The sequence below is a fragment of the Lepisosteus platostomus genome, chromosome 1 (assembly GCF_059453375.1).
Source record: "Lepisosteus platostomus isolate fLepPlt1 chromosome 1, fLepPlt1.hap1, whole genome shotgun sequence".
Taxonomy (NCBI): domain Eukaryota; kingdom Metazoa; phylum Chordata; class Actinopteri; order Semionotiformes; family Lepisosteidae; genus Lepisosteus; species Lepisosteus platostomus.
This window is the reverse complement of record NC_142611.1, coordinates 23,672,941-23,697,547: the sequence shown is the minus strand read 5'-3', so window position 1 is coordinate 23,697,547 and position 24,607 is coordinate 23,672,941. Positions and strand designations below refer to the sequence as shown.

General features: G+C 36.7%; 1 protein-coding gene across 1 annotated transcript in view; it reads right to left on the bottom strand.

Moving 5' to 3' along the window:
* The window catches only part of gabra2a (gamma-aminobutyric acid type A receptor subunit alpha2a), a 377,683-nt gene that overhangs the window by 88,343 nt on the left and 264,733 nt on the right, over positions 1–24,607 (bottom strand). The window lies entirely within an intron of this gene.

Here is a 24,607-nt window from a genome sequence, read left to right as displayed (position 1 = left end):
AACGAAAAGAGTTTATTTTTTCATTGACAAAAAGTAACACCACAGCACTTAGTTGATCCAATCACGCATTCTTTTCCAATCATACAAAGTAATTCTTGAGAATCTCCGATTCACCATGATTTCACATGCTCATAAACGATATTAATTTAGGAACATAAACATATTACTGTATGTAAACTGTACTGTATATTGCTGGTCTTGGTAGTTTAAAGAAAAAATACACACCAGTATTCCATTTCTCCCTAATCATTTTAAGCATCAAAGTCTTACATGTTGTTATTTGGGAAACGTTTTTATGTGCTCCTTCTGACCATATTAGGATTATATACTTTGTGAAAAGTGATAGTCTTTTAACCTTTTCTGTGAATTCGCTTGTTATCTAACAAATGCATACTTTTAGAATTTGATTAACAGGGAATATAATATGGAATTGCGTATCTAAACAAACTAATAACGATATAATTATATTAATGTACTGTCTGGCGGAATAAACTGAAGAGGTTAGTTAATGCGACACGGAATTATTATGAATTATCACCTCTTTTTACACTTGAGAACAAATGAGAACATTCCACTCAGTGGGCGGTGCATTGTTATCTCAATCACCTGCTAATTCCTTTTACAGCACTGGACGACAGGAGAATGTGACTGTACTGTATCTGTACAAAATGTGTGTTTCAATCAATACAGTAATTGATTAAAATCGCAATCGCGTGTTTAATTAAATGGCTTTTTTGATCCACAATCTGAAAATGAAAACCGCGGTAAAGTCACCTTGAATTGAAAAAAAAAAAACGATTTTGGCACGCCTGTAGGATTTTCACGAAACCTTATGCTTTGTGTATAAAGTACATTGTGAATGTTTTCACAGCCTTCACTTTGTCGTTTTTGTGCCATTTTTTTTACCACGCACGAATATTCCTTTGTCCGTATCTTCGCAAGGGAATCAGTGCGAATTTTAATACTAATTAAATGACCGCGGGCACTTTCCACCCCCTCTACATTCTCAGAGTAGAACAGACTAACCTTCTAATAAAAGACGGTCCACCCCCCTCCCCCCCCGCCACGGACAGGAAAATTGCCCACAGGCACTTAAACTTAATATGGTCAGTAACAGTAAACAGTAACATGGTCAGAAGGAGCACGTACAAACGTTTCTGAAATAACCACATGTAAGACTCTGACACTTAAAATGTTTAGGGAGAAAGTGGAATACTGGTGTGTATTTTTTCTTTAAACTACCAATACCAGCCATATACAGTCTGTAACGTAGGGATTTCTTTATGTCTTTATTTAGTGGTTACATTAGTGACAAAGGCTAAACTTTTAGCTTCAGTAACGCGTACGCCGTATGGCATACATGTTTGTTTTGGGTTTTGCTTGTTCACATATCTCTCCTTTTTATAAAACGACATGGTTGAAAACTGTTCCAGAGCCACCGGTGTTTCATCAGTGAAAAGTACATCATGAAATGCCTCTCCCTGTTCAATCCACTGGAAAAAAGAAAAGGAGCATAAAGCGTCTGATGGTCATAAACGATATTCATTTAGGAACAGCATCAGAGATATGTTTTTAACTGCACTGCATCGGAGAGAATACCATAGTGTGTTTTTTTTTTACTCCCTGGCGGAAACTGGCTTCCATAAGAATCAGTATGGCTCAGAGATTAAATAAAACTTCACTCGCACCAAACAAATGTATATTTCTAAATATCACAACATGATCGAATTTATGTCATTTTAATAACACTGAATAGTCACCTAGGCGTTACAATATAAACATTTATATTGATTTAAATCGCCTTTATTTAAAACCCATAAATAAAGCTGATACTGTTTAGACTTTTAATTATTTAAAACTGTATTATAGCAGCACATTGCACAATGCAACGTAAATCGCTATCTTTGTCTTCTGTGTAATAATGTTCACCTCTCTGTCCAGCAAATTAACAATAGTAATAATAATTAACTTTATTGTATATGGCGCCTTTAAAGGTGGCTCCTCAAAGCGCTTTACAGGTTTAAAACAATAACAACAATACTGTTAGGCTGGGCAAATGATTTTTTTTTTAAAGAAATACAAAATGAGATATAATGATGTGTTCCGGCTTAGACATTAACGAAGAGCATAACACGTGGCGGCGTAGCGGTCGGCTCTGGCTTTCCCATCTACTGTATTACCGATGCACTGCAAATACAACCCCCCTCTCTGCAGGAGTGCTGGCTGTGACAAATTAAACCGGTTTCACAGGTATTTTCAAAGTAGAAGGGGGCCAGATTTCCAGCGAAAGACACCTCCCCCCTCCAAAGCCAAGGAAGTACAGTACTTACTAGTTAAGAAAGCTAGGCTCCTCAATGAAATCGCTTTAACATGCTAATGGGTTGGTGTAACAGTCCGGGCATGGCAAGCTTCTAATGTCAACTCGACTACGGCGAAAGGAACCCTTCTTTCATTGGAAGACAATGAACATATTCTAGCCATAAATGAATTAATAGCAAACATGGTTTACATAAAAGACATTTTTCCAAGAAAGTTTAGCCTTTGTCACTAATGAAACCACTAAATAAAGACATAAATATAGAAATCTTAAGATTTTTAAAATACATGACTTTGCTAAAATTTATTTAAAAATAAAAATGATTAGAAACGCCAGAACAGGGGAGGGATGTTGGTTTTGCATAAGGGGCGGGGCTATGGAAATGATGTCTATTTGGAAATGTGGAGTTACATGTTCTGGCTGTTTGTGAATTATCGTTGTTGAGTATGGAGTGTTGAGGTATTGATTTTGTGTAATGCTTTTTGTTGAAAATTGAGGTGGATTTTGTTTATAATAAAGAGGATAAACTGGGATGGGAGGAGGGTTTGGTTTTGCATAAGGGGCGGGGTTATGATAATTGGAGGAATTTGAGAGAGTTTAATGGTTTGATATATTTGATTTTGTATTGTGGTTGTTATCTATGTTTTTGGTTGGTATTATGTTTATATGGTTGTTTTTGTTGGTTGGTCGTTATTATGGTTATTAATAATACGATCTATAGTTGAAATCTGAGCCTAAATAAAAAGAAAAAGCATTTTCAGAGAGCAATTACGCTGTGTTTATGTAGAATAAGTGATTAGGTTTATGAGCAATCTAATTACTTATTCGTTTAAAACGCTATATAACATAACGTTTATTATTAATTTGCTGGACAGAGTGGTGAACATTATTATGCATAAGACAAAGATAACGATCCTGAACAGTTTAGAAATCTGTGTACGCTGTAAGGTTTTTACTTCTTAATTAAACTTTTAAAATACACGTTTCGAATAGAAAGAAATCCTCTTCCTGGTACAGTATGTATAGCAAACCAGCACGTCTTTTTTCTCCAATCAGTGGGGTCTCAGATGGTGTCAGCCAATCACCATTCTGAAGCCCTACCATAATCTCTGGTATGGGGAGACCCCAGAATTCTGTCCGATAGTTTATGTTGATAGATGATACTTTTATTGATCCCGTGAGGGAAATAAAGTAAATCATTTTCATTTTAGGAAATTATTAAACGCTCGTTTAAAAGCAAAGGAGATTGTCTGTTATAGTGGACATAAAAACAAGAGTTCGCTGGCATTATATCCTAGAAGACACAGACCGGCGCCAGACCGGGAGAATGCCCGCAGCGTAAAAGAAAATGCCTGATGAACTAAGGATTGGACAGTTTCCAAGTGCTTGTACAATCGATGGAAATGTTCAAATAAATGTGCAAAAGAAATAAACAAAATAATCATTTATTTCTTTATCATATTGGCTAACTAATGTCCTCTCTTTGCTAGTTAGTGGCTGTGTTTCTGCGTTGGGTAGCAACGGGTGACTGTTCTCAGGCGGAAGATGTAAACAGCTTAATTTTCGTGTTAAATAATTTTTTTAAATTAAAATTCATTCTATACAGCAATCGCATATTTGGGTACCGTTTCATAAAACTTTCATGCTTAAAATGTTTAGGGAGAAATGGAAGACTGGTGTGTATTTTTTCTTTAAGCTACCAAGACCAGCCATACACAGTACAGTTTACGTACATACAGTAATGTTTATGTTCCTAAATTAATATCGTTTATGACCTTCAGATGCGTTATGCTCCTCTTCTTTTTATGCTCAGCTACTAAAATTTCCCTTTAGTGGTAAAATTCCATATAAATATTCAAAACTAAGTGGATTAAAATGTGCACAGTAAAGAGATTAAATGATTAAATCTTTTCACTACCAACTACCAACGAGTGACCCGGTCGGTCAATTTGGGTCAGCCAATCACTTACCGCGGTGCCCTGCGGTGGCTTGTGGGTAGTTTACCGTACCGCGGGTTTGTACCGTGCATTTTAAATGGCTGCATCTGTATATGAAACATATCAATCACTAATATACAGTTATATGCAAAAGTTTGGGAACACCTGGCAAAATTACATGTTTTGATGATTTTCTATGTGAAAAGAAGTTAACACAACCTCTGCAGAGCACAAATTTAATGCACAGTTACTATTTATTTGCTGAATTTAACAGATGGAAAAAAAAATAGATGTGTAAAAGTTTGGGCACCCTATCAGTCAGTACTTAGTAATACCCCCTTTGGCAGAAATCAGAGCCTCGAAACGTTTCTTGTAGCCATCTAACAGTCTTTCTATTCTTGCTTTAGGATTTTTTTCCCACTTTTCCTTGCAGAACGCTTCTAGTTCAGAAATATTCTTAGGTCGTCTTGTATGCTATGCATGGTTGAGATATACCCACAGATTTTCAATAATATTAAAGTCTGGGGACTGTGAAGGCCATTCCAAAACCTGCTTTGTCAATTATCTTTATTTTCTGATCCTCAGTCAGCTGCTTAGATGAGCCCATGGTTGTTGAGTGTAAGCACAACACCCTGAGAGGTTCGAAGAGTCAGAGAATTTATTAAATTCTGGAATTGTCATCATCTGACTTAGATTAAGGCCTGACAAATTAAGTTCTAAACCCTTACTAATAATGCTAGTGGATCAACAGGAAGGGTTCCCAAACGTTTGCACATGCCACATTACTTTTTCAATCATACTTTTTCAATCTGTTAAATTTAGCAAATAAATATTAACTGTGCATTAATATTTGGAGAAACATGTCAAGTTTAAGTTTGGTCGCTGCAGAGGTTGTGTTAACTTGTTTTCACTTAGAAAATCAACAGAACAATTTGGCCAAGGGTGTCCAAACTTTTGCATAAAACTATGCCCTCTAGTGCATTATATAGTTAATATTAAATTAAATTTAACATCTTTTATTAATTTTAATTATATTATTAGTACTTGGGTTAACACTAAAATAATTAGGAATTACAGTCAAACACAACATTGCAACAATATTATTTCTATATTTTGGTTGGTATGCTCAGTCTGCCTGGTATGTGGGAAGACAACCTAACCATATAGACAGACTGCTACACTGATGAAGACAATTTTAAATATGCTCAAAACCTGGGGTATAATTGTATGGATTTATTGTATTTACATCTTATGGATGGAGGCAGCTTGAAATTTGTAGTTTGTTATCCTGACAAATTTAAATTATGAACTCCAGTTATAATAAAAAATATAACAAGGTTAAGAATAAAAGGTGTATCTCTCATAATACAGTATTTCCTGATTAGCTGGAATTAGAGAGACAAAAATTGTCCCAAAAATACATGGAACACATATGAAAAATGCTTTGAATACAGTTTTTTAGGAAATACTCTCTTTAAGCATTGTATTTCATATACAAATAATTTTCAAATACAAATAAATGAACAAATAAACCCCTGTAGTAGTGTGGAGTAAGCAAATACAGATCTTTTTCCAGATTATTTGAATTAATTTGTATTTGTATAATTAACTTGCAAATTGCCTGAAATGCAAGTCAAAAATTCAATTTGCAGAAACAACCATAATTGATAAAATGTGGATGGAAATTATTACATCACCTCATCTAAAGGAATGTAATAAGAATCACAGTATTACAGTATTTAAAACATATTTGCAATGCATTTTGAAGAATTTCAAATATTCTTCACTTCCAAGGCATTATATGAAATGACAGCATTGAAAATATCGTATGAGCAACTATACTTTAAAATTACTATCTATTTGAAATTTTCTCAAACAAAAGTATTTGAACCAGATCTGGTCTGAAATAGTTCTGATTGTGATGGTTTATAATAGGCAACTTAGAAGTACTGTAGAACATTTAACTGAATATCAAGGTGATAAAACTGGAAGCAATGTGAATTAAATAAAATTAAACAGGAAATTCACATGGAAAATAACTTCAAATTAATATTCTTTAACTTGAGATAATATATGCACATTATTAGGAATTAGGAATTTCATGAAATGAAATTGACTAATTTCACAACTTCCCTGCAATGTATTTATGTGTGTGTATGTACAGTTAATATGTACAGATAAATACTTTGTGATGCCACTCTTTTGCCTTCTAAAAGGCGGTAATACCTTATTGTATGGATAAGATTGCAGTTTGGACCTATAGCACTGCAGGCCTAATTACAGTACTTGCATTAGTAAAGATACATACAGATGTACAGTGCCTTGCGAAAGTATTCGGCCCCCTTGAACTTTTCAACCTTTTGCCACATTTCAGGCTTCAAACATAAAGATATACATTTTTTATTTTATGTGAAGAATCACCAACAAGTGGGACACAATTGTGAAGTGGAACGAAATCTATTGGATTTTTGAAACTTTTTTAACTAATAAAAAAATGAAAAGTGGGGCGTGCAAAATTATTCGGCCCCTTTACTTTCAGTGCAGCAAACTCACTCCAGAAGTTCAGCGAGGATCTCTGAATGATCCAATGTTGTCCTAAATGACTGATGGTGATAAATAGAATCCACCTGTGTGTAATCAAGTCTCTGTATAAATGCACCTGCTCTGTGATAGTCTCAAGGTTCTGTTGAAAGCGCAGAGAGCATCATGAAGACCAAGGAACACACCAGGCAGGTCCGTAATACTGTTGTGGAGAAGTTTAAAGCCGGATTTGGATACAAAAAGATTTCCCAAGCTTCAAACATCACAAGGAGCACTGTGCAAGCGATCATCTTGAAATGGAAGGAGTATCAGACCACTGCAAATCTACCAAGACCTGGCCGTCCCTCTAAACTTTCAGCTCAGACAAGGAGAAGACTGATCAGAGATGCAGCCAAGAGGCCCATGATCACTCTGGATGAACTGCAGAGAACTACAGCTGAGGTGGGAGAGTCTGTCCATAGGACAACAATCAGTCTTACACTGCACAAATCTGGCCTTTATGGAAGAGTGGCAAGAAGAAAGCCATTTCTCAAAGATATCCATAAAAAGTCTCGTCTAAAGTTTGCCACAAGCCACCTGGGAGACACCCCAAACATGTGGAAGAAGGTGCTCTGGTCAGATGAAACCAAAATCGAACTTTTTGGCCACAATGCAAAACGATATGTTTGGCGTAAAAGCAACACAGCTCATCACCCTCAACACACCATCCCCACTGTCAAACATGGTGGTGGCAGCATCATGGTTTGGGCCTGCTTTTCTTCAGCAGGGACAGGGAAGATGGTTAAAATTGAGGGGAAGATGGATGCAGCCAAATACAGGACCATTCTGGATGAAAACCTGTTGGAGTCTGCAAAAGACCTGAAACTGGGACGGAGATTTATCTTCCAACAAGACAATGATCCCAAACATACAGCAAAATCTACAAAGGAATGGTTCACAAATAAACGTATCCAGGTGTTTGAATGGCCAAGTCAAAGTCCAGACCTGAATCCAATCGAGAATCTGTGGAAAGAGCTGAAAACTGCTGTTCACAAACGCTCTCCATCCAACCTCACTGAGCTCGAGCTGTTTTGCAAGGAAGAATGGGCAAGAATTTCAGTCTCTCGATGTGCAAAACTGATAGAGACATACCCCAAGCGACTTGCAGCTGTAATCGCAGCAAAAGGTGGCTCTACAAAGTATTAACGCAAGGGGGCCGAATAATTTTGCACACCCCACTTTTCATTTTTTTATTAGTTAAAAAAGTTTCAAAAATCCAATAGATTTTGTTCCACTTCACAATTGTGTCCCACTTGTTGGTGATTCTTCACATAAAATAAAAAATTTATATCTTTATGTTTGAAGCCTGAAATGTGGCAAAAGGTTGAAAAGTTCAAGGGGGCCGAATACTTTCGCAAGGCACTGTAGCAAATCAAAATGCACAGTAAAACCCCATATCCAGGTTTTGGGCTGCAGGTTGAAATGATACGTGATTCGTTGGCCAAAGATGACCGACAGGTAGCACTTGTGGTGGAATGGTTGTTAGTTAAACGATTGCTTCATTTAATCTCTTTACTGTGCATGTTTAAATCCACTTAATACTGAATATTAATATAGAATTTTACAACTAAAGGGAAATTTTGGCGTAGCTGAGCATAAAAATAAGAGGAGCATAATGTCTCTGAACGTCATAAACTATATTAATTTAGGAATAAAAATATATTTTCAAACTGTATATGGCTGGTAGTGGTAGTTTAAATAAAAAATAAACAACAGTATTCCACTTTCTTCATAAACTTATAAAAAGTTATAATGTTTTAACCTTTTCTATGAATACTTGCGCTCATTATTGCAGTATAAAAAGCATTCCTTTTAGAATTTGATGAATAGGGAACATAATATGGAATCGCATATCTAAAGAAATTAATAACGATATTTAAGGATTTATTTATTTTCATATAGCTCAAAGTATTACCGTAGTCCAGTTTCTCTGCATCAATTTGACCCACCTGTGATTATTTGAAAACATTTTTCCTGCCCTTTTCAGCTACAGCTTAAGTTGTCAAGCAGCATGTTGCTGTAATGGCTTTGGCGTGTGACTCACATGATGGAGGTCGGGGGTTTGAACCCAGCTCTCAGCATGAGTTTTCCTTTAGCATATAAACATTTCTTTGAAAAACTAAAATAGTAAATATTATGGAAACTACAGATGCAGCCATTCAAAATGCACGGTACAAACCCATACCGCGGTACATGATTGCCTGGCCAAATGACCGACAGGGGCACTCGTAGTGCTTTGTTTGGTAGTGAAAAGATTTAATAATTTAATCTCTTTACTGTGCACATTTTAATACGCTTAGTATTGAATATTTATATGGAATTTTACCACTAAAGGGAATTTTTAGTAGCTGAGCATAAAAAGAAGAGGAGCATAACATATCTGAAGGTCATAAATGATATTAATTTAGGAACACTGGTATTTTAAAGAAAAAATACACTAATGTTCCATTTCTCCCTTAACATTTTAAGCATCAAAGTCTTACATGTGGTTATTTCGGAAACATTTTTACGTGCTCCTTCTGACCATATTACTTAAAGTCCCTACTCCTCAGGACTCCTCTCTCTTTTTTCTCTGCTTCTCCTTGTTAGTTCTTCTTTCCCTCTCTCTGTGCTCTTAATGTAATCTTATATTGTCTGATCTGTCCTGCTCCTTTGCAATCATTAATCCACAACTTAGCTAGGTATACTAAGATAAATGTTACAATTGTTTCTGCTCAAGGGACCCCCCAGACCTCTCTCCTTTAACTTTAGAAGTGTTAACTTTTCCAAGTGTCACAAACTTTATCTAAAATCTAAGAGACACTTCTCAGCCACCTAAAGCTCTAACAGTACCATTTCATTTATCATTCTCTGGGAAATAAAATTATGCCCCTCTCAGAGTTGCTTTTATTATTTGTGTTCAAGGCTCCAATGAAGTGTATCAAAAATAGGCAGCTACATATGATGCCAGACATACTTGACCCAATTTATTTTGATACTGCTGCTCAAACATTGTGAATGTAGAATTATTATTACTGCAAAATATGGATACAATCAAATGCATCTTTAGTGTATTCAAAATGTGTTTGTAGTTGTTAATTGTGTGGCCATGGACTGCAGTCAGAAACACTGTAATGATCTCCTGGATTCCAAGAGACACTGTAGTTATTTAACTGGATAAAATGTGATCTTGCTTTGTGAAACTGAACATCTAGTCTTTTGTCAACATACTGTATTTACATATTTACATAACAAACTTATCCAGCTGAGTGATGACAATTTATTAAACAGAACCCCTACTAATTGAATTTGTACACACCCAGTAATCTAAGCTTCCTGAATTCCCAGCTTCCTGAACTCACACGTGGCTGCAAAATAGGGTTAATAACTTCCATTTTAAAAGACTGTGCATTGTCTGGAATCGAAGACAGACTCTTCAGTAAGGCAGGAGAGAATTCTACCATTGAATCACCAAGATGCCACTCAGTCCAGAGCTAAACAGAACCTACATGTACTGTTTTCTTCCATTATACTGAAAAGCATTATACAGTGTTATATATACATATTATTAGCAAATATTTTAAATGACTTATTGTTTGCAGAGGAAGTTAAACCAAATGTATCTGTTTCAAATTGAAGCTTTATTAATAAAAAAAATGCTGAACAAAAACTTGCACAGAATTACTGAGAAACACTAAAAACAGCCTATCATAAAATAAAAAAAACAATTAGTTGTAAATATTACAGTGAACATTTTGCAAGAAAAAACATTAATATAGAGCACTTATTTCAACTCTAGCTGAACTTGAAGTATGAGTAAGTTGTTCTTTGAAAGTCATTCACGTTTAATACTTTGAAGTTCAATGCTTTTTAGCCACACAATTACAAACAAAATAATACAACATAAAGCAAAAACAGAATGCATCCACCCAACACATTCACGAACCATCCTAAACATACACCAATAATAAATGTGTTACTAAATTTCCTTTTAAATATGAGTGTCTTTAAAGCCACTATGTATATTTTACATTCAAAACCTTCAAATGCGTTTTCTAATTACAATTTCTACTATTACTAATAATTCTGTATTTAACTTAAAAAAATCTTAGATTCTCATTGTTCAATAAATATTATATATAATGGTTTTTAAAACATATTGTATTTAACAGCAATAAATATGTAAAATAAAACAAAAAGGTCAGTAGTTGTTACATATTAAATTAATATATGAAATTAAAATAACAATAACATGGATGAACTGTGTAGTGTAAAACTACAGCAGCAAATGTGACACCCTGTGGCTTTCAGAAAGCATTTTTATTAATCCAGAAAAAAAGTTTATATAGTTATGTAGTGTTTATAGTCTACTGTAAACATCATGTTGTTGTTTTTTTCAGTTTGAATTATGCATTAAAATAATTGATATTTTGTCTTAATGTTAATTTTAGTAACCAGTAGTTAGAAAACAGATCATTTTATGTTAGTTTTTTATTTAATAAATGTATATTATATGCATACTGTAGTGGCTTTAAAACAATACAGTATCATACTATATTTAACAACAAATATAAGTGTACGGTACAAAAAAAAAACAGTTTGGTTCTCCTGTACCACTGTAATAGAGCTGAATGAAGTCATAACCATGCACAAGCCCACCCATGAAAACAACAAGTTGCAAAAGCTCAGACTTTCTCCTATATATATGACTGTGTATATTTCACTGCAAATTAATGTATTTGTACATTTTTTATTATAGATACAAAAATATCCCAATTTAATTACAATGAAAACAAACAAAAACATACACATATAAAATATACAGGTGAGCTTAGTGACATTGATGTGACCTAGAGGAGTCTTAATTTCAATTACTTGTATTTCACAAAATTGCTTGCAAAGTATATTTCTTTTAACTTGTGGGAGGTATAGATTCATACCTTTGGTTAACTTTTACAATTTTTCATCATTATTTAAATACATAAAATTGCCCCATGTTCCCTCTACATTGTCTTTAAATGGCTTCTATCATTCAGAGAAATTCTTCCTCTGCAGTATCAACAAAAAGCTAGTCTTCTACAACACATACATTTATTTTATTACTGACAACCACAGCCCATAGGGAGGAGAGTTGTTTAAAGCCAATTTATTGAAATAGCCATTTGTGTAGCTGCTAGTGTAATTTGTTGCAAGTAAGCCTGTTAAGTTGTATGAATAACATCTGGTTTCATCTCTAGTATTGCAATTATAGGGTCTATTAGCAATTCTTTATCTATAATGTTTTTATAGACTGTTAAACTGTTATTTATATGGAATTTTACAACTAAAGGGAAATTTTAGTAGCTGAGCATGAAAAGAAGAGGAGCATAACGCATCTGAAGGTCATAAACGATATTAATTTAGGAACATAAACATATTACATAAACTGTATATAGCAGGTATTGGTAGTTTAAATAAAAAATACACACCAGTATTCCACTTTCTTCCTACACACTTTAAGAATCAAAGTCTTTCATTTGGTTACATACTGTGGTTATTTTGGAAATGTTTTTACATGGTCCTTCTGACTATATTAAGTTTATATACTTCATAAAAAGTTATAATGTTTTAACCTTTCCTATGAATATTTGCGCTCGTTATTGCATTAAAAATGCATACTTTTTAGAATTTGATTAATAAGGAATATAATATGGAATCACATATCTAAAGAAATGAATAATGATATAATTTTATTCATATAGCTCAAATTATCACAGTAGTACACTTTCTTTGTAAATGTCTGCATCAGTTTAACTCATTCACCTGTGATTATGTGTGTGGCGTAATGGCTTAAGCGTGTGCCTTGCATGCTGGAGGTGGGGGGGTTAGAACCCAGCTGTCACCATGAAATTTCTTTTAACAAATAAACATTTCTCTGAAAAACTAAAATATCAAATGTTATGGACACTATATTGACATTTTTGATATGTCTAAATATCACAACATATTCAAAGCTAAGTGATTTATTAATAACTACGAATAATTTCAAACTGCTACTGTACTTCCACTACAGTATAGCTTGTGGGAAATACATTTTGTTGTCCTGCATCAAAGTTTAACTCGTTCAGAGCGCCCGTACATTACAAACTCCAAGTGTTTAATTTTGTCTATTGCTGCAATATCGACAGCAATGTAGTTAAAAGGAACATGTCAAAATGTTTCCAAAATAACCACAAGTGAACAAGTTGTGGGATTTGATGATAATAAAGAAATCATAACAATGACCCCATGTTGCTAATCACGCATACCCACCTGTATCCACCTGAAATCCACTTTCTTTGTAAACACATTTTACTTTTAATTTGACTCATTCACGCATGATGAATTGTGAGAGAGTGATAGATGGAGACAAGATGGAGGTTCTTGTCAAAACTACATTCCCCAATATGCAGTGGAAAAGAATGTCAGTCACCCTCAGTCACCTGACCAGCTGATGCACTGTATCAGAGAGAATGACTGAAGGATTAGCCCAATAAGAACACGTTTTTTTTTAAGAACCTGAGGGAAAGGAAAAGTGCCTGTGGTCATTTTTTTCACTGAGAGACAAAATAGAACAAAGTAGAGTATATAACGTGGATATGGATCGGGAATGTTTGCAGATGCGCAGTATATGCTTTTGGGAACACATTCGTTTTCCAGCAGGTAATTGCTCACTTCTGCTGCCGTAGAGTGTTTTGAAATATACATGTTCTCCCCGCATAGTTATCAACAATGAAAATGTCTCTGGAGTAGGCAAACTGTATAAATGATAAATCGGAGGCTATGGAGAAAAAATATCACAGCGGAAAGCAACTGGTTTGACATGTACAGTAAATGTGACACCTGTGGCGCGTTGAGTGCATATCTTACAGTGTGAGCGCATTTGCAAGGCTATTGAAAAAGGTTGATCTAGTTAACAGTCTAGGTGTGGTGAGTTTCGACTGTTTCCTGCCAGTCTTGGGCGAAAGGAACTTGTCTTTCATTAGAAGGTTTCCCTATTCTACTCATACATGAGAATATAGTGCCTGCAGTCATTGTTTCACTGACAGACAAAGTTATGTTGTCATAACACCCTGCTTAACAGATCCGCTTGTAAGAGCAAGGTGACTTTCTGCTATCTAAACATTTTTTTTCAGCTTTTAAACACGTCATTGTATCTTATTTTTTATTTCATCTTTTAAAATAAAAATAAGGCAACCAGCAATCAAATGTCCTGTTTTTTCTTAACACTCATTTTTCCATACTGTAGTTTGAGTCTTTGTGTAAACTGTAAGTTATTTTTACTTCTTAATTAAACATTTGAAACACTTTAATTTTGTAAATACAACACATATTCCGTACACAAATAAAATAATGTTTTCTACAGGTGTTAAGCAGCTTAGCAGGTTGCTGATAAAATAGCACACCATCCACCACTGACCACTGATATAACTTTAATATAAACAGGAACTAGTACCTGGTGCAGTTTTAAAAAAAAAAACTTATTTTGAATTAATCAAATCCCAGGTGTGAGATCATAAAACCAGAATTATAACTATCCCTACGTCTGCAAAGTACTTGATCATCTACTGTAAAGCTTTCAGTGCTTTGTTTTTGTATATGCCAATTACAGTGGGGGCAGGGTGTGTGGGAAAAGGTTTAGGCTGCAATTGAATTGGGGATCTGTATTCTTCACACCTGAAACATTGTTTTCTCTGAAAGTGTTTTCTTCTCTCTTTAGCTGATCTTTTGCTGCATACCCATTTTTACACAGCTCCCTAGGTGAATTCTCGTACTTGACTGAGAAAGCTTTAGAGAACTTTACATTTTTATTTTCAACAAATTGTAAATATGATGTTTATTTTGGCGTTTTTATGAATTTTTCACTTAAGTGTATGGAGGAGTGTCAGCTGTCAAGAAGAGCACCCCCCCTCCCTTTCCCCCTTTCCCCTCATGGGCAGACTGACAAAGCAATTAGGAAGTGTTAACTATCCAGCCATTACAAGCCACTTTACAAGACTTAAAAGGTTATTAATAAGATCTTACGTGTTGCATTAACATCGGAATGTTCTTACAAGTGTAAAAGGAGGTGACACACAACTTGTCTCCTCTATAACTCTTCAGTTTACAGAGAAATTCCACCAGAGTCTCACAACATTGCCCAATGCTTGTGTCTAATTTTTAGTTTAGCAGGATTTGCACAATAAGCACATTATTTAATGGGGATGACATTACCCACGTCTGTATCACTGTACAACACTTGTGTCGAAGTGTCTGTTAATAAAACAGAGCGCCTTGCAATACATAATGAGGGAATTAAATCAGTCAGAATCTCAGAGTGCCAATTGTAAAAATAACTCTTCTTCACCTCTTTGTTTAAGTGAAAGAATTTCGTGAAGAAATCCTTAATCACAATCCCATCACTTAATTTATCCAGATACAGAAATTCTATTTTTATGTATTCACTATATAAGAAACAAACCAAAAGTAATACTCTGATCATGCTTTGAATCAGTGGGTGCAGTGTTTTGTCCATTACCACTACAAGGACAATAAAAGTTTTTTAAAAAGAAACAGATGTCAAAATGTTTCCAAAATGTCCACCTGTGATATTTAAGCAGCTTAGTTACATGATTCCATAATCATATAACTATCAAGTGATATTAAATCACTACAACTTTACCTTTTTACAAAAACAGCAAGTTGTGTTCTTACTATGCATCCTTAGAAAAGGATAAAACTATAACTTTTTATGAAGTACACAATATAAGCTTAATAATGTTAGAACAAATACATTAAAACCAGAACACATGCAAGTTACCAAGTTAAAAAGACTTTGATGCATGAAATACTTATGAATAATTAAATTAGTTATGATGAAAGTGGAAGGTTGTGTACTTTTGTCCAACTGAGCGATCTTGCTTTTATAAAATATACTGACTTTTTAATGTTTAACGTGATGAGTTTAATAACTACGCCAGAATTTAACTTGACTGATACAAATTAGGATGTGCAATGGTCTATGCTTGAATTCCTGTGGTATCCTTATCTACACTTTTTGGCTAAAGTAATAAGTATAGAAGAGTTCAGATTAGTCCATTATACATTAGATGTACTCACAGCATATTTGGATATCAAATCACAAGATAAATATGAGACAAGAGCAGAGCACATCCCCTTTTACCTATGGGTATTTTTTATGTATACATGTTTTACCATTATACAACAACAGCAGGTTTTTGTTCAACCCCCACATTTTACGTGAGCATAAGTATTGGGAATAATGGGTTTACAGGTGTTTCTAATTGCCAAGATGTTACGCGTTGCATAAATTTCACACACGTAAAAGGTCTAGCAATGGTTGAGGTCTTTTGAAATTGCTTCTGAAGTCTTTCACTTGCATGTCAGCAAAAACCAACATGAAAACCAGAGAACTCACTATGACAGAAAAGAAAAGAAGAGAAAAAGAGAGGAAAGAAAATGACCATCAGAGGAATTGTTAAAACAATCTGCAGAAGACTTCACCAAGAAAAATTCAGAGGCTGTACTGCAAGATCAAAGCCCCTCATAAGCAGCAAGAACAGAAGAGCTTGATTGGAATTTTGAAAAAATACTGATATGAGTAGCAGGAGGTCTGTAACAAGATTTCATGGACAGATTAAACCAAAATAAACATCTATCAAAGTGATGGTTAGGCTAAAGTTCGGAGAAAAACAGGAACAGCTAATGAACATAAGCATACCACTTCTTCAGATAAGTATGGTTGAAGGAGTATCATGGCTTGGGCATGTATGGCTGCTTCTGGAACAGACTCAATTGGCTTTATTGATGACTTGAAGCTGAAAATGGCAGTATTAGGATGCGTTCAGAGATAAACGAACAAATCTTGTCTGCAAATGTAAGAAAAAGTCTGGCACCAGACTTATTGGGCTGCACTTTATTATGCAGCAGGACAATGACTTGAAACATATTGCTTGCTTAACATAGGATCTCTTCAGACAGAAAAAAGTGGAACATTTTAAGCTGGCCAATTCAATCAACAGATCTGAGTCCAACTGAGCATGCATTTTATTTGCTTAAAAGGAAATGTGTTAATTTGTTCTGAAGGCAGAAAGCCCAACCAACAAGCAATAACATGAGACTGCAGTTAAAGCCTGGCAAAGCATCTCAAGTGAAGAAACAAAGAGTCTGGTGATGTCAATGGTATGGACATTTGATGCAGTTATTGCATGCAATTGATTTGCAAAAAAAACCGACCTTTTAACTTCTTTAATTTGCTTAAAGTTAAGGGTCCCAATACTTATGCTCACTTATATTTTGGGGGACTGGACACAACACAACATGCTTTGATTGAATAATGATTAAGTGTGTTTGCAAAATATATCCTAAACTTAAAGGTGACCTTTCGAACTTTAACTCAGCATAATTTGTTTTAGTTCAAGTTCACATTTATTTGTCATTCCAGCCATATACAGGTATACTGTGGAAATAAATATTGTTCCTCCTTGTCCACGGTGCAAATACAGGCAGGACAGACAGGACACTGACATAGACATTGTAGACAGGATACACATAGTGCAAATTACAAGGCAATACATAATACAATATACACAACACACTGGGGGGATTTAAATTATGTTTCTGGAAATGGGGTGGGTGCAAGAAGATTCCAGGGCGTTGAGGAGCCTGATAACCTTCAGGAAGACGCTGTTAAAGAGTCTGTTGAGCTAGCCCGTACACTGCGATCTTTTCCCAGATGGTAAAAGGGCAAAAAGTTTATGGGAGGGGTGAGAGGGGTCATACACTATACTGGAGGCCCTGTGTAAGCAGTGTTTGCATGACAGAAATGAAACGGAGGGAGGCTCCAATGATCTTTTAAGTCGTTTCCACAATTCGTTGCAGGGTCTTAAGGTCTGAAGTGCTACAATTCCCAAACCAAACAGTGATACAGCTGGTCAAGGTGCTCTCAATGGTGCTTCTGTAGAGAGTGGGAAGACTGGGTGGGGGAAGGTTTGCCCTCCTCAGTTGCCTCAGGAAATACAGACGCTGCTGTGCTTTCTTGGCAGGGGAGGTGGTATTGAGGGACCAAGTAAGGTTATCTGTAATGTGTACACCAAGAAACTGGGTGCTTCAAACTGTCTCAACAGGGGACCCGTTGATGTACAGTGGGGAGTGATCAGCATGGGCCCTCCTGAAGTCAGTGATTATCTCTTTTGTTTTGTTTACATTAAGATATAGATTGCTGTTTGTGCACCAGTCCACTAGTTGCTCTGTATGGTGCCTCATCGTTGTTACTAATGAGGCCCACCACTGTCATGTCATCAGCAAACTTAATGATGCAGTTTGAAGTGTGTTTGGCAGTACAGTCGTGACTCATCAATGTGAACAGATGTTGACTGAGCACACAGCCCTGGGGGGTTCCGGTGCTCATTGTGATGGTGCTGGAGATGTTATAACCAATCCAGACTGTCTGAAGTCTCTCAGTCCGAAAGTCCAGAATCCAGTTACAGAGGGAAGTGTTAAGGTTCAGCAAGCTCAATTTTTCTGTCAGCTTCTGAGGGATGATTGTATTAAATGCTGAAGTGGTTAATAATAATAATAATAATAATTGCTTACATTTATATAGCGCTTTTCTGGACACTCCACTCAAAGCGCTTTACAGGCAATGGGGACTCCCCTCCACCACCACCAATGTGCAGCATCCACCTGGATGATGCGACGGCGGCCTTAGTGCGCCAGAACGCTCACCACACATCAGCGATCAGTGGGGAGGAGAGCAGAGTAATTAAGCCAATTTATAGAGGGGGATTATTAGGAGGCCATGATTGATAAAGGCCGATGGGAAATTTGGCCAGGACGCCGGGGTACACCCCTACTCTTTTTCGAGAAACGCCCTGGGATTTTTAATGACCACAGAGTCAGGACCTCGGTTTTACGTCTCATCCGAAGGACGCCGCCTGTTTACAGTATAGCGCCTATATACCGTCACTATACTGGGGCATTAGGACCCACATGAGCCGCAGGGTGAGTGCCCCCTGCTGGCTCCACTAACGCCTCTTCCAGCAGCAACCTTAGTTTTTCCCAGGAGGTCTCCCATCCAGGTACTGACCAGTACCAGTAATGAACAGCATTCTTATATAAGAGTCTTTCTTATCCAGGTGGGACAGGGCCAGGTGAAGGGCAAGAGATACAGCATCATCAGTAGACCGGTTGGGGCAGTATGCAAACTGAAGGGGGTTTAGTGGGGTAGGGAGTCTGGACTTTATGTCGCTAATGACTAGCTTCTCGTATCACTTCATGATAATTGGTGTAAGGGCCATGGGGGGATAGTCATTGAGGCAGGACATGGCTGACTTCTTTGGCACTGGTATAATAGTGGTGGATTTGAAGCATATGGGGATGACTGCCTGGCACAAGGAGATATTAAAAATATCCGTGAGGACATCAGCTAGCTATTCTGCAAATTCCTTGAGCACGCAACCAGGTATATTATCAGGTCCAGCAGCCTTACATGGATTAACTTTGGCTAGTGTCCTCCTTATATCATCTGCGAACAGGAAGTGTGGTTTTCCTTGCGTGCACAACGTTCATTGCTTCAAATCGTGCATAGAAGTTGTTCAGCACATCTGGGAGGGAAGGATCACTGTCACTGACACGTGGGGTAGTCCTATAATTAGTAATGGTCTGGATGCCCTGCCACATGCGCCATGTGTCTCTGATGTCCAGGAAGTGGCCATAGATTTTTTGTGCATAGGAGCGCTTTGCCTCCCTGGTGGCACGGGACAGGTTGGCCCTCACAGTCCTGAGGGCTGCCCTGTCGGCTGATCTGAATGCAGCATCACAGGTTCTTAGCAGTGCATGGACCTCTGCAGTCAGCAATGGCTTCTGGTTGGCCCATGTGATGGTGGATTTGGAGACAGTGATGTCATCTATACACTTACTGACGTAGCCAGTCACAGATGCTGCATACTCCTCTGAGTTGATACTGTATGTAAATTTCAATTTCTTGTGTATACAACAGGGAAATCTCAATTTTAGGTTTTTGTTCCAATACTTTTGGAGGGTACTTTATATGTACCATAACAAAGCTATTTAATTGTGGATCACACATCAAATTTTGCCTGAGACTACTCATTCATATCTTCTTACTTCAATCTGTTAAGTATATGGCAGAATGTGTATATCGGTGTCTAGCATAATAATAGTCATTGTATTCCAGCAGGGAACTGGACAGGAAGTTAAATGCATTTTGAAAGTCATATAATAATAATAATAATAAACTTTATTTTATATAGCGCCTTTAAAGGTGGCTTCTCAAAGCGCTTTACAGGATGACAATAACAATAAATAAGAAGACTACAACAATAAATAAGAAAATTTCACAAGACAGGACACAATTATAATTACAACAATACAACAATAACAATAGAGGAGACCGTGAAAGATGGTATTAAGAAGAGCAGAGGGGTGAAGAATGGAACCAGTTAAGTAAAGGCTTTTCTGAAAAGGAGGGTTTTGAGTCTGGATTTGAAGGAGTTTAGAGAAGGTGACTCTCTAATATCCTTGGGCAAGGAGTTCCAGAGCTTGGGGGCATAGCAGGAGAAGGCCCTGTCGCCCATACAATGTAGACGGGCTTGGGGGACAGTAAGGAGGGCAGAATTTGAAGAGCGGAGGTTGCGAGGTGGGGAGTAGGGCGATAAAAGTTCAGACAGGTATTGAGGTGCCAAGCCATGTAAAGCCTTGTAGGTGAGCATGAGGATTTTAAAGTCTACGCGGAATTTGACCGGAAGCCAGTGCAAGGACTCCAGGATAGGAGTAATGTGAACACTTGCACTAGATCTGGTCAGGATTCTGGCTGCTGAATTTTGGACATACTGCAGCTTGTTCAGAGTAGATTTAGATACCCCAGGGAGCAGAGCATTGCAGTAGTCAATTCGAGAGAATACAAATATGTTGATCAGCTTTTCAGCCACAGTTAATGATAGCATAGGGCGTAGTCTTGCGATATTTCTAAGGTGAAAAAAAGATGTTTTGACAGTATGCTGTACATGTGGGTCGAATGTTAAGCCAGAATCGAATATAACCCCAAGGTTTTTCAATTTTGATTGGAGCTCAAGTACAGAGCCATCTACAGACAGGGTTACAGGACTGGCTTTACGGAGTTGATGGGGGGTACCAATAAGCATGACTTCAGTCTTGTCACAGTTAAGATGAAGGAAGTTTTGAGTCATCCAAATTTTTATGTCAGAGATGCAATTAGATAGAATAGAGACAGCCACATCAGTGTCGGGTTTGGTATGGATGTATATTTGAGTATCGTCAGCGTAAAAATGAAAGCTGAGGCCATGTGATCTTAAAAGCTGATCAAGTGGGAACATGTAAATGCTGAAGAGCAAGGGGCCCAGTATTGAGCCCTGAGGGACACCAGACTTGACAAGACCAATTTCAGACCTGTACCCATTGAGAGAGACAAAGTGACAGCGATCAGTGAGGTAAGACTTAAACCATTTGAGGGCAGTGTCAGAGACTCCAAACACAGTCTCGAGACGAGAAAGCAAGATGTTATGGTCAACAGTGTCAAAGGCAGCACTGAGATCAAGAAGGATGAGTATGGAAAGAGAACCAGAATCAGAAGCTATTAGGAGATCGTTGGTGACTTTGACTAGGGCGGTTTCTGTGCTGTGAAGTTGACGGAAGCCAGATTGGAGGGGTTCGAAAAGGTTGTTTGTCATGAGGTGGTTATGTAACTGAAGTGTGACAGCACGTTCTAGAATTTTAGAGAGAAAGGGTAAGTTGGAGATGGGGCGAAAGTTGTTAAGATTGTCGAGAGCCATGTTAGGCTTCTTTGGCACTGGGGTAATAGCAGCAGTTTTGAGGACCATTGGTACAGTGCCGGTGCTCAAGGATTCATGTATTATATTGAGGACAATGGGACAGAGAGAAGAGAAACAGGACTGGAATAAAGTGGTGGGAATGGGATCTAAAATAGATGTGGTGGGTTTCATGCGCGTAACTAGTTTGTTTAGGGATGCTGAGTCAAGAAGAGAGAAGCTGGAGAGACGGGAACCAGAGAAGTTGGATGAGGAGGGAGGAGGTGTGGAAATTATATCCGTAGTGGAGAGAATGTGATGCCATATAAAGTGAAACAAATATTAAGGCATTTCATACTCATCACCTGAGGGCCTGGAGTTCTTAATCACATGATATTTGAGACACCTAACCTTTTGCAAAGTTGTTCTTATCCTTTCTGTGAATGCAATGTAATCTAAACAGTCAGTAGGTAAACAGCATATAAACTGTGAATATGTACAGATGCAGCCATTCAAAATGGGTGGGGTATTTCGCGGTATACCCCGGTGGGCGTGTCGCTGTATCACGCAGTATCATGGGGTAAATCGCGTCATTTGACTTAATGCTGGAAAGTATCCGGCATCACCTTGTAAAACCACCAGGAGGAGCCAATAAAGCTTAACCTCTCATGTACAGCATTTGAGCTTTTAAATTTAAACGGTGTATTACAGCATGTTAATCATCAGTCATTAAAAAGTTGGTATATGTTATGAAAGCAAGATTGCTCAGTTGGACAAAAGTACACAACCTACCTTTATCAGAAATATTTATGCATCAAAGCCTTTACCGAAGATATTACTAATAGTATTAATAATGAATGACTTTGGACAAGCTGTAAACTCAAAGTATAATTTCTTTAGCACATTTGTACAAGCACTTGGAATCTGTCCAGGCCCTACTTTGTCAGGCATTTTCTTTTACTGCAACAGACATAAAAACTCCCTTGCTTTTAACAGAGCGTTTCATAATTTCTAACTACAAAAATTATTTAAACTGCGACACTTATCATTCAACCAGAGCTCAAAATATCACAAGGATCCTCAAGAGCACAGCAAAGACTGTATTTAAAGATACTTGTATCAGATACATGAGAATCCAGGCTTTTTTATCAACGCTTTCTTTTCCGTATACCAGATATTATGGAACCAATTCAGAAGGGTGTCAGCCAGTCAGATTCCAGGAATCGGTACTTTAAAGAAAAAATACACACCGGTATTCCATTTCTCCCTAAACATTTAAAGCATCGAAGTCTTTAACTAACATGTGAAATAGCGTGTAAAAAAGTGGTAGTTTTAAGCTTTTCTGCTAATATAATATGGAATTGCGTATCTTAAGAAATTAATAACGATATGATTATATTTGTGTACTGCGACATTTCTTTGAAAAAATAGAATAGCAATAATATGGACAATTGAGTTTTATATTTCTAAATATCACAACATGATCGAATTTAAGTCATTTTAATAACAATGAATAGTCACCTATGCGTTACAATATAAACATTTATATTGATTTAAATCACGTTTTGATTTAAATCGCAAACGCGTGTTTAAATATATGTGTTTTTTGATTCACAATCAGACAAATGCAACATAAATTGATATCTTTATCTTCTAAGTATCTTAATAAACTTTCTCCCCGTTTAGATTTATTTTTCTTGGGATCTTGGGATCAAACGTGGAAAGATTAGATTGTAATCGTTTTTATTTTTTAAATACATTTTAGAAAAGTGTAATCTATACTAAAAAGCTGTACACCACCTGCTATAAAGATACATATTGTAATACTTTCGGGCTCGGATAGGACGGACACAAGAACTCAGACTTGCGCAGTTAAATCTCAACAAAACAACAACAAATCTCAATATCTTGTACGAATTATTTGTAATACAAACCAAAAAAAGCCAGGAAACTCTCTCAAATTCTTCCAATTATCATAATCCGGCACCTTATGCAAAACCAACCCCTCCTCCCATCCCAGTTTATGCTCTTTATCTCAAACAAGATCCACCTCAATTTTCAACATAAAGCATTACACAAAATCAATACCTCAACACTCTATACTCAACAACGGTAATTCACAAACAGCAAGAACATGTAACTCCACATTCCCAAATAGACCTCATTTCCATAGCTCCGCCCCTTATGCAAAACCAACATCCCTCCTCTGTTCTCTCTCTCCGCTGGCGTTTGTAATCGTTTTTATTTTTAAATAAATTTTAGCAAAGTCATGTATTTTAAAAATCTTAAGATTTCTATATTTATGTCTTCATTTAGTAGTTTCATTAGTGACAAAGGCTAAACTTTCTTGGAAAAATGTCTTTTATGTAAACCATGTTTGCTATTAATTCATTTAGGGCTAGAATATGTTCATTGTCTTCCAATGAAAGAAGGATTCCTTTCGCCGTAGTCGGGTTGATATTAGAAGCTTGCCACGCCCGGACTGTTACACCAACGCATTAGCATGTTAAAGCGATTTCATTGAGGAGCCTAGCTTTCTTAACTAGTAAGTACTGTACTTTTGGAGGGGGGGAGGTGTCTTTTGCTTCTACTTTGAAAATACCTGTGAAACCAGTTTAATTCCTCACAGCCAGCACTCCCGCAGAGAGGGGGGTTGTACTCGTTAATGTCTAAGCCAGAACACATCATTATATCTCATTTTGTATTTCTATTTTTAAAAAAAATGTTTGCCCAGCCTAACACTGTTGTTGTTATTGTTTTTATCCTGTAAAGCACCTTTAAAGGCGCCATATACAATAAAGTTCATTATTACTATTATTGTTAATTTGCTGGACAGAGAGGTGAACATTACGCAGAAGACAAAGATAGCGATTTACGTTGCATTGTGCATTGTGCTGCTGTAATACAGTTTAAAATAATTAAAAGTCTAAACAGTATCAGCTTTATTTATGGGTTGCAATTTAAAAAAAGTCAAAAACCGCATTCAA